Source organism: Bos indicus, chromosome 29, assembly GCF_029378745.1.
Source record: "Bos indicus isolate NIAB-ARS_2022 breed Sahiwal x Tharparkar chromosome 29, NIAB-ARS_B.indTharparkar_mat_pri_1.0, whole genome shotgun sequence".
NCBI classification, from domain to species: Eukaryota; Metazoa; Chordata; class Mammalia; order Artiodactyla; family Bovidae; genus Bos; species Bos indicus.
Genome location: NC_091788.1, coordinates 49,789,626 through 49,799,793, shown reverse-complemented (window position 1 = coordinate 49,799,793; position 10,168 = coordinate 49,789,626).

Sequence of the window (10,168 nt, the reverse complement as noted above, 5' to 3'; positions counted from 1 at the left end):
CGTTTTTTTCTTCTTTCTTTTTCTACAAACCCTCATGTCAAGGGCTGACTTTCAATAGATTGCAGCGAGGGAGCTGCTCTGCATCTGCACGAAGCCGGGACCAAGAAGCAGGTCGTCTATTAATGATTTAGAACCAGGTTCCCCACAAAGGAGCGGGGCATTATGGGGCAGGGGGCGGCCGCCTTTCTGGCCACGGCCCATGTCCCAGGAGGAAGGGCTCGCTGCACCGACCCCCAGTCCCGACGCACAGCGGGCGCACCACGCTGCTGGGATGACGCGGGCAGTGGCCCGCTGGCGGGGGCCGCTGGGGATTGGCTGTCCGAGGCCAACCGAGGCTTATGCGGCCCGGCCATATCGTTCCGCCTGGGTGCACGTTGATCTATACATCTGATACAGTCTCGATCAAAGTCCCAGCAGATTTTTTTTTTTAAGTTGACAAACTTTTAAAATCCTTGTGTTCTTTATAATTCAAATTAATTCATCTTCATGCCTTATTGGTATTTTATCTGTGAATGTTTGGAATTTATCAGGTTAGGATGAAACACATTATAATTTTTACCATTAAAATTAATGGATTTCTTTTCCTATTTAATGGCTTTTCACTTCCCCAAAGGACTTTCATGAACAGATTAATATATTTAAGCATGGAGTAAATGTACACAGGAGTCTTTCTCCAAGCTTTCTATTCTCCAGCTTCATCTGGGTGACAATCCCATGCTGTCTGGGGTTTTCCTATTAGGCTCCATCAGGTTGCCTTCGTATCAGACACGGCAAGTCCCTCTTTCTTGTCCTTTTTATTCAAAGCTGATCTACCTACTCATGGACCTTTAGACTTCAGTATCAACGTTCAAAAAACAAAACTCATGGCATCTGATCCTATCACTTCTTGGCAAACAAATGGGGAAAAGTGAAAACAGGGCCAGACTTTGTTTTCTTGGAGTCCAAAATCAGTGCAGACGGTAACTGCAGCCACAAAATTCAAAGACCCTTGCTCCTTGGAAGAAAAGTTATGACCAACCTAGACAGCATATTAAAAAGCAGAGACATGACTTTGCAGGCAGATGTCCATATAGTCAAAGCTATGGTTCTTCCAGCAGTCATGTGTGGATGTGAGAGCTGGACCATAAAGAAGGCTGAGTGCTAAAGAACTGGTATTTTCAAATTATGGAGCTGGAGAAGACTCTTGAGAGTCCCTCAGACTGCAAGGAGATCAAACCAGTCAGTCCTAAAGGAAATCAGTCCTGAATATTCATTGGAAGGACTAACGCTGAAACTGACGCTCCAGTACTCTGGCCACCTGATGGGAACAGTCGGCTCATTGGAAAAGACCCTGATTCTGGGAAAGACTGAGGGCAAGAGGAGAAGAGGGGTGAGAGAGAATGAGATGGTTGGATGGTGTCACTGACTTAGTGGACGTGAGTCTGAGCAAACTCCAGCAAACAGTGAAGGACGGTTGGCACGCTGCAGTTCATGGAGCCGCAAAGAGTCAGACACGACCTAAACATGGAGCCACAAAGAGTCAGACACGATCTAAACATGGAGCCGCAAAGAGTCAGACACGATCTAAACATGGAGCCGCAAAGAGTCAGACACGCCTTAAACATGGAGCCGCAAAGAGTCAGACACGCCTTAAACATGGAGCCGCAAAGAGTCAGACACGACCTAGCAACTGAACAGTAATCCACATTAGAGTAAGTGCACCGAGTGTTTCAAACTTCCAGCTGAGATGTGAATCAGGGTGGCACTGGATAAGTCTGGGTTAATTTCAGGAGGTTGGACATCTTTGTCATATTAAGGCATTCGTACAAAAAATGTCTGTCTATTCACTTCAACAACCTCCACCAGGGTCTCTGTTTGAGTCCAGAATATAGCACAGGGAAGCCTGGCACATTCCTGACCCATGAATTTCTAGTTGCTCTTGGTTTTGGTACAGTTCGAGGCAATGTCTTGTATGCTGTTTTGTATTCCTGTTGGTGATTTTTACAGGCATGGAGAGCAGATACGTGGTCTCTCCCACTTTCACACCCCTTGCAGCAGCTTCTGGAATTTATTTATCTTATTGTTTGAGAACCTTGTTGCCAGACTGGGTGTTACTGTGGCAAACATTCTAAATACTCTGAAGTTTGGTGTCTCTGAAAGTGGTTTTATTCGACTTTCACATTTAAATGATAATGATATCCTGGAAAGTCCTCTGTGAAAAGTTACTGGTCCTCTGCACTTTCCAAATGTGACTTCTCCTTGTATCCAGCGCTGCTCTTGAGAAGAACGATATGAAGCTCATCCGTTCGGGCCATCTTCAGGTTACTCTGGAACGTTCCAGAACTTTCATCTTTGTGTCGCTACGATAGGAAGAATCTAGCTTCTTCCTTTTCATCCTGTTTGGCCCCTGAGAGCTTTTTCTCATGTTTCTTTCCTTCTGAGGTACTTAATTTGGTTACGTTTTCAAATATTTCCTCCCCCTGTTTCTCTTTCGCTCTGTGACTCCTCTTGTCCAATTAGCTTGTGTTCGTTTTCCTCCCCACACTCTCAGGGTCCCCTCTGATAGTCCATTTCACAGCATCGCAGTGCTGATTTATGTAGGTGCAAATCACCAATCAATGCTAAAGCAGTGGGTAAAAGTGGGGAGAGTAGCAGGATATTTACACAATTTCGAGGTTCCTCCCTGCAAAATAAAAATTACAAAGGGCAAAATATTAACTTTACCCTGTAAAGTAACTGTAAACCTGCGACTTACATTTAATCACGTGTTAAAAGTTAGTATCTCCAGGTGGTCCTCTCTTGACCATGCGGATAACTGGGACCACATTTACCTGCTGTCAGCGCCCAGAGAACAGGGAACAGCGCGTGTGACTCTGTGTTCAAACACGGACAGCGGGGAGTGAGGGACCTGTGAGAGAAGTGAAACTAACCAGGGAGTCAGGGGGTGATTCTCCAACTGAGCCCAAGGTTTCACGGAGGTGGGGAGGTGGAAATCTAAGTTCCAGGAGGCTGAGGGAAGGAGGATTTGCAGACAGATCCATGGAGAGAGGGAAACAGAGACACACTGCGTGTGTGTCTCACACACACACACACGCACACACACGCACACACACTGCAGCTCACCAGCACCCTCAGTGCTCCCGGAAGTTTATCATACTTGCTGATCTTTCCTCAGATCCCTTCCTCCCTCTAGCTTCTAGGGTTTCTCCATGGTTGATCCTGAGTGTCCCCATCTAGCGGCCAATTCTGGTGTTGGAATGGATTAGTCCCTCTCCCTCTCTCTGCAGGGGAGAGTGGATGCCACAGACAGGACTGGTGAGTCCAGCTGATGGCTACTGAGGTCAGGTGACTGAGGCCATAGGCTGACGGCCATGAAGGAGAGCAGATGACTGAGGCCACAGGCTGACGGCCGTGAAGGAGAGCAGATGACTGAGGCCACAGGCTGACGGCCGTGAAGGAGAGCAGATGACTGAGGCCACAGGCTGACGGCCGTGAAGGAGAACAGTGCAGCTGTGCAGAATATTCTGGACCTACTGCCAAGAAGCCAGACACAAAAGGACACCATCCTTCATCGAGGATGGAGTCCTATATGTCTCTGCTCACATGAGGCCCCTGGAGGGGTCAGATTCCTAGAGACAGATGTTGGGGTGGTGAGGCCAGACTGGGGAGGGAGAGGGAATGAGTGCTCCATGGGGACAGAGTGTGGGTTTAGGGAGATGAGAGCGTTCTGGAGGAGCCTAGTGTGATGGTCCTGCCACAGTGCACTCAACGCCATGGAGCCGTGCACCTAGGGTTGTGATGGGAGATTTTGTGTTTCAGGCCACATCCTTCTAATATTTCTTTATTTGACTGTATCTCAGTTGCAGCACCCAGGATCTTTAGTTGTGGCATGTGGGACCTACTTCCCTGACCAGGGATCAAACCTGGGCCCCGTGCATTGGGCGCTCGGAGACTTAGCCACTGGACAACCAGGGAAGTCCCACGACTCCACTTTCTGTCTCTCGATTTGCCTGTTCTGGATTTTTCATACACATGGAGTCATACGAAATGCTATGTGCTTTTTTTGGACTGTACTTAATTTTTCCAGTGGCTCAGATGGTAAAGAATCTGCCTGCAATGCAAGAGACCCAGGTTTGATCCCTGGGTCACGAAAATCCTCTGGAGAAGGAAATGGCTATCCACTCCAATATTCTTGCCTGGAGAATTCCCCGGACGGAGGAGCCTGCAGGGCTACTCACAGAGTCAGACACAACTGAGCGACCATCACACGCAACTTCCAAATAAAGGCAAAGTAAAATTACACTTCTACCCTGGACAACCAGAAGCATGCTCCCCTCCCCCCAAAGGGGAGGAGGGCCCTTTATCCACCCCAGGGTGGTGTCCACTTCTCTTCTGGTGCAGTCACATTCCCACCCTGACGTTTTATGATTTACCTGCAGAGACAGAATGGTGGGCCGGGAACCGTGGTCACACCCTCCAAGCTCTGTGGTTAGCCTGGCGGCCACGGCTGGTCTCTGTCAGCACCTCCCCCACGCCCACCTCCACATCCTCTTGGCCTCTGTAGGCACCTCAGCTGACTCTGGCTCCCTGCCTTGGGTCAATCCAAGGCCTCATTCCTGAGAGGCCTGGGCCGATGGCTATAATTCCCATTTGATTTCCATCACAGGACCAGGAATCTCCATGCTCCAGGGGACTTCTGCCTTCCAGACATGTTCTTTTTCATCCTCACCTTCTTGGAGTAAGCACCGGTTCCCACCTGATGGGACAGATCACCCCAACCTTATTGTCACCCCTTTCTGCCTGTTGATTCTCTGGCATGAGGACCCCATGGTGGCCTGGGTTTAATGGACTCTTCATGTGTCCTTGATGGGAGCCCTCCTCCCTTGGGAACTTGAATTTCTAGACCAAAAAAACCTAGAGTCTTGGGGACAGGAGGCAAAGACACACCAGAGACATTTCACTAGGGTAACAGAGCTCGTTGTCATTTCTCCCTCGTGATTCCCAGAACCACACATCTGAGCAAAGAGAGAAAACGCTGATTCAGAGCACCCCAGCCCTGCACCCGCAGCAGGCGCTACAGCGACAACTTCAAAAGCTTATCACACTGTCCTGTTGGGCCAGCTGCTTCAGGTGGTGGGGGTTCTCGGGAAACCTACAGGTCAGTTAGCCTGAGCCCCCCGCTGGCTGGGGAATGGGCTTCTTTGCTGTCAGCCTGTGACGGGGGGTTAGGTGTCCCACTGGGCATAGGTGGTACGCCTGCAGCCATGTGGGGGCAGGAAAGTGACTCCAAACTCGGAGAGTCTATTCTAGTGACGCCACCTGTGCCCTTCCCACGGGGAAGCAGCCGCCTCACCTGCGGCCCTGGGATGGAGTCCGGACCACCCGGACCGCATCGGGGCATCGGTATTGTCTCTGCTGTTTCACGAGAGGGCCTCAGTGAACGGCCATGTGGAGTGGGCAGTCCGTGTGCCAAGCCCACCCATCACCTCCACCGTGGCAGCCACGAGCCCTCTGGACAGAGGTTGGCAGAGGTCCCCAGAAGGGCCAGCGGTCTGCCTGGTAACTGAGATCCTCCTTGGCCGCGGCGGCAGCTCGGCATTCACATGGGCCTCGAACGCCTCCCCATTCTGTGTCCTTTGGGGAAGTCTAACCTCGCCCCTCTTTCCCAGAACTCCTGCCAGCAGCTTTCCAACTGTGCCCCTTCCAAGTCCCCGATCAACTAGGCAAACCGTTCACAGCTGTGATGTGTGTGGGCCTGAGACCCCGACCTCTCCTTCCAGGCACAGTGAAACGAAGAGATGCCGCTTGGGTTCCTGGAGCTCGGGGCTGTCCACTTCGGGTGGTGACCCCACGCAGGGCAGAACCCTGGAGAGACAGGCCCGGGCTCTTCCCTCCTCGGTCACCAGGTCATGGGAAGGTCCCTTGACGCCAGAGGTGACACAGGAGGGGGCGGGCACAGCAGGCTCTGCGGCCGCTGCCTCACTCGACCCGCTTGTATCCTTAGAACCTGCCCGGAGCCTGTGCTGCATACGCCCCTCTCTGATGGTGGAACAGGACTGTGTGCGCCCAACTTCACGGCGTGAAACTGTAAACCCAGCTGCGCCGTCTGGTCCTGTCTCTGGTGGGACACCCATTCTTCGTTTTTCATCTGCCACGCATGCATTTATTTTTGTTATTGTTGGACTTAAAACATTTTTTTAATAGTATAGTCGCTTCACAGTATCGTTTTAGTTTCTGCCACAGCAAAGGGAATCCGTTGTGAGCGTCCATACGTCCCCTCTTTGTTGCATTTCCTCCCATTTAGCTTGTCACAAAGCGCTGAGTGTCTCTCTGTGCTGTGCAGCAGGTTCTCATCAGTCATCTGTGTTACACATTCGTTGCTGTTCAGTCGTTCAGTCGTGTCCGGCTCTTTCTGACCCATGGACTGCAGCACCCCAGGCTTCCCTGTCCCTGACCATCTCCCAGAGTTTACTCAGATTCATGTTCATTGGGTCGGTGATGCCGTCCAACTGTCTTATCCTCTGTCGTCAGATAATCTTCCTCTGATAATCCTTCTCCTCCTGCTGTCAATCTTTCCAGCATCAGGGTCTTTTCCAATGAATCAGCTCTTCACATCAGGGGGCCAACGTATTGGGGCTTCAGCTTCAACATCAGTCTTTCCAGTGAATATGCAGGGTTAATTTCCTTTAGGATTGACTCGTGTGATCTCCTTGCAGTCCAAGGGACTCTCGAGAGTCTTCTCCAACACCGCATTTCAAAGCATCAGTTCTTCAGTGCTCAGCATTTTTTATGGTCCAGCTCTCACATCTGTACGTGACTACTGGAAAGACCGTAGCTTTGACTGTACAGAACTTTCTTGGCAAAGTGATATCTCTGCTTTGTAATATGCTGTCTAGGTTTGTCATAGCTTTTCTTCCAAGGAGCGAGCGTCTGAATTTCATGGCTGCAGTCACCATCTGCAGTGATTTGGGAGCCCAAGAAAATAAGATCTGCCACTGTTTCCAATTTTCCCTATCTATCAGACTGATGCTGAAGTGAAACTCCAATACTTTGGCCACCTCATGCGAAGAGCTGACTCATTGGAAAAGACTCTGATGCTGGGAGGGATTGGTGGCAGGAGGAGAAGGGGATGACAGAGGGTGAGATGGCTGGATGGCATCACTGACTCGATGGACGTGAGTCTCAGTGAACTCCAGGAGTTGGTAATGGACACGGAGGCCTGGTGTGCAGCAATTCATGGGGTCGCAAAGAGTCGGACATGATTGAGCAACTGAACTGAACTGAACTGATCTGCCAAGAAGTGATGTAAATGTTAAAACACACACACACACAGAAGCAGAGGACCTGGGCATCAGGCATCTTCTTAAGCAGCAGGAAGGGCCAGATATGGGCCTCAAAGTGCCCCAGACACGCCCTGGGCCCCTCGAGGGTCACTAGGCAGCAGGCAGCCAGTTCTGTGGGATTTCTTTCCCACCCTCCAGCATGGCCCGTGGTTACACAGTGTCTGAATGACTGCCACTTCCTGCTCACAGGACCCGACCAGCAAGATGTCATCGAGGTAATGGGCCAGCATGACACCCTGTGGAGGGAAAGCTGTTCAGGAGCCCCAGAGCTCACACGGCTGACCAGATGTAAGATATCCGGGAAGAAAACCTTCCCCAGGAGACGCTGCCCAGGGCGCACACGTCTGGACAGCTGCGACAACGTCAGAATCAGGCCGAAGGTCAGAGAGAAAGCCAGAGACTGAACTTGGGGTCCTTCTCAGCCCTCAGACCTGCCCTAGGAGGATGGCAGAGCCCCACACTCCACGCTGCAGGGAGGCATTGTGCTCACGGCTGGCCCGGAGCTCCTTCCTGGGTGGGGGCGCCGTGGCACCAGCCCGTGAGGCCGAACATCGCCTCTGATGGAGAAGGAGGAGGGATGTCTCCCTCGGGGCAGCTGTTACGAAGCCGGGCAGAGGCTGCCACCTCCTCGCCCAGGGAAGTTGCCTCGTGGTAGGAGCGGCCTGCTTCATGGCTAACACCCCCACTCGGATTCCCAGAGGCCATTGCCCTGGTAAACTGAGGCGGGCGGCAGACAGAAGACAGGAGCAAGGGGCCAAGTACTGAAGCCACAACTGCATGAGAGGGTGTGAGAGGGAAGAAGGGAGCGAGGGGGGAGGAGGGAGGACAGATGGGCAGGTGAGCAGGCGGACAGGTCAGCAGGGGCACAGGTGGGCAGGTAGATAAGGGGACGGGGGATAGGTGGGCAGGTCAGCAGGGGGACTCGTGGGCGGGGGACAGGTGGGCAGGGGACAGGTAGACAGGTGGGCAGGTCAGCAGGGGGACAGGTGGGCAGGGGGACTCGTGGGCGGGGGACAGGTGGGCAGGTAGATAAGGGGACAGGGGGACAGTGACATCACCGAGTCCGTGAACATCTTGGTGACAAGCAGTTAGTGAAGTGGGGCTCTGCCAGGCCTGGGGCCAAGAGTTCAAGCCCCGGTAAGTGGACCGGCAGAGCCAACCCCAAGGAGCCTGGTCCCCTCTGCGCCCTGAGACGGGGGGGGGCAGCTAACACCACGTTCTTAAATAAACTCTATCTGAGGGTAGTCTAGACTCACAAAGGAGAGCCAACCAGAGCCTGGTCCCCTCTGTGCCCTGAGACGGGGGGGCAGCTAACACCACGTTCTTAAATAAACTCTATCTGAGGGTAGTCTAGATCCACAAAGGAGCTGCAAAGGTAAGTTCACCGATACCACCGCGCCCCTGCTGCTGCTGCTGCGGCTAAGTCGCTCCAATCGTGTCCGACTGTGTGCAACCCCACAGACGGCCCACCAGGCTCCCCCGTCCACGCCTACCGCCTCCCAATACCAGCATCTGAGCAGCGTGCAGGGTGTCGGTCACAGCGGTTCACTTCCCAGGACTCCGCTGTTACTGACTAGAGCCCACACGACACTCAGCTTTCGCTAGTCCTTGCCTGCTCGCTCTTTTCTGTACTGCGCCCCATCCCAGGACCCACACCCATTGGTCGTCACATCTCCTTGGGCTCCTCTGGGACATGACAGTTTCGATGACCTTGGCCGTGTGGGGGTCAGGGGTACAGGAGGACACCCCTCTGCTGGGGTTTGCCGGGTGTCTGTGCTGCAGTCAGACCAGGGCTGTGCATTTGGGCAGGAAGATGCAGGAGTGAAGCGCCTGCCCGTCGCGGCCCATGGACACAGCCCGCGATCACCTGGCTGAGGGGCGCTTGCCGGAGCCCGAGGAGGGGCCGGAAGGAGGTGCTCCCCACCAACAGGGGAGAATCCACACACGTTCCTTGGGATTCTCCTGCACAGGCAGTCTCCCTCCCCTCCCACTGGTGTGTTCATCCTTCCGCTGGGCCAGCACGTATTGCGGATGTCTGTTTAACATCGTGGGTTGTCATCAATCTGTTATTTATTCTGTTGCTCAAAGCATCCCAGCCATGGCCATGGGGAGCTCTGTCAGTCGGCTCCCCTGACAAAACAGCTTTCTATTAATCGAGTAATTATTAGATGAGGGCAGGAAGAGGGAGAAACAAGAAGGTCACTGGCCAGCAAAGACCGTTACACAGACGCACGTATGCACCAGCAGACATGCGCACACACTTGCACACCTGCGCACACACACCCCCCGTGGACACAGACAGGAGCGGCCTGGGCAGCTCACGGCGGGACCCTTGGCACAGGGTCCGTGCAGGGTGGGGGTCTATCCCCCAGCCCAGCGCCTCCGACAGAAGCTGCTGCTTTCTGCACCCTGCTGGCTCCCACGAGCCTGCCCTGCCCTCAGGAGGGGTGGCCGCCCTGGGTGCCAGAGGGGACAGGCGAGGGGCTGAGGGTCAGGGAGCTGGGCGAGGCCAGCACTTCCCCTCCAGATGTCATTTCCTGTCTCTGACTGGCTGTCAGAGCCGGAGGGAGTGGAAACAGGCTTCCTGGGGCAGGTGTGGACGGCTCCCCATGTGGGCCAGGCTCCCTGCCCAGGCAGCGGGCCCAGGGCAAGGGGGCCTCAATCAGAGGCTTGGACTTGAGGGGGTCTGAGCCGCGCTCAGTCCCCAGCAGCCCAGTCCCCAAGGAAGCCTCGTTCTTGCCCACAGAGGGGCTGATGTGGGGAAACATGCAGGGTCGGCACTCGGCAGGCCAGATCAAGGAGCCAGCTCTGACCTCTGGGAAAAGGTCAGGACATCTGCTTCCAAG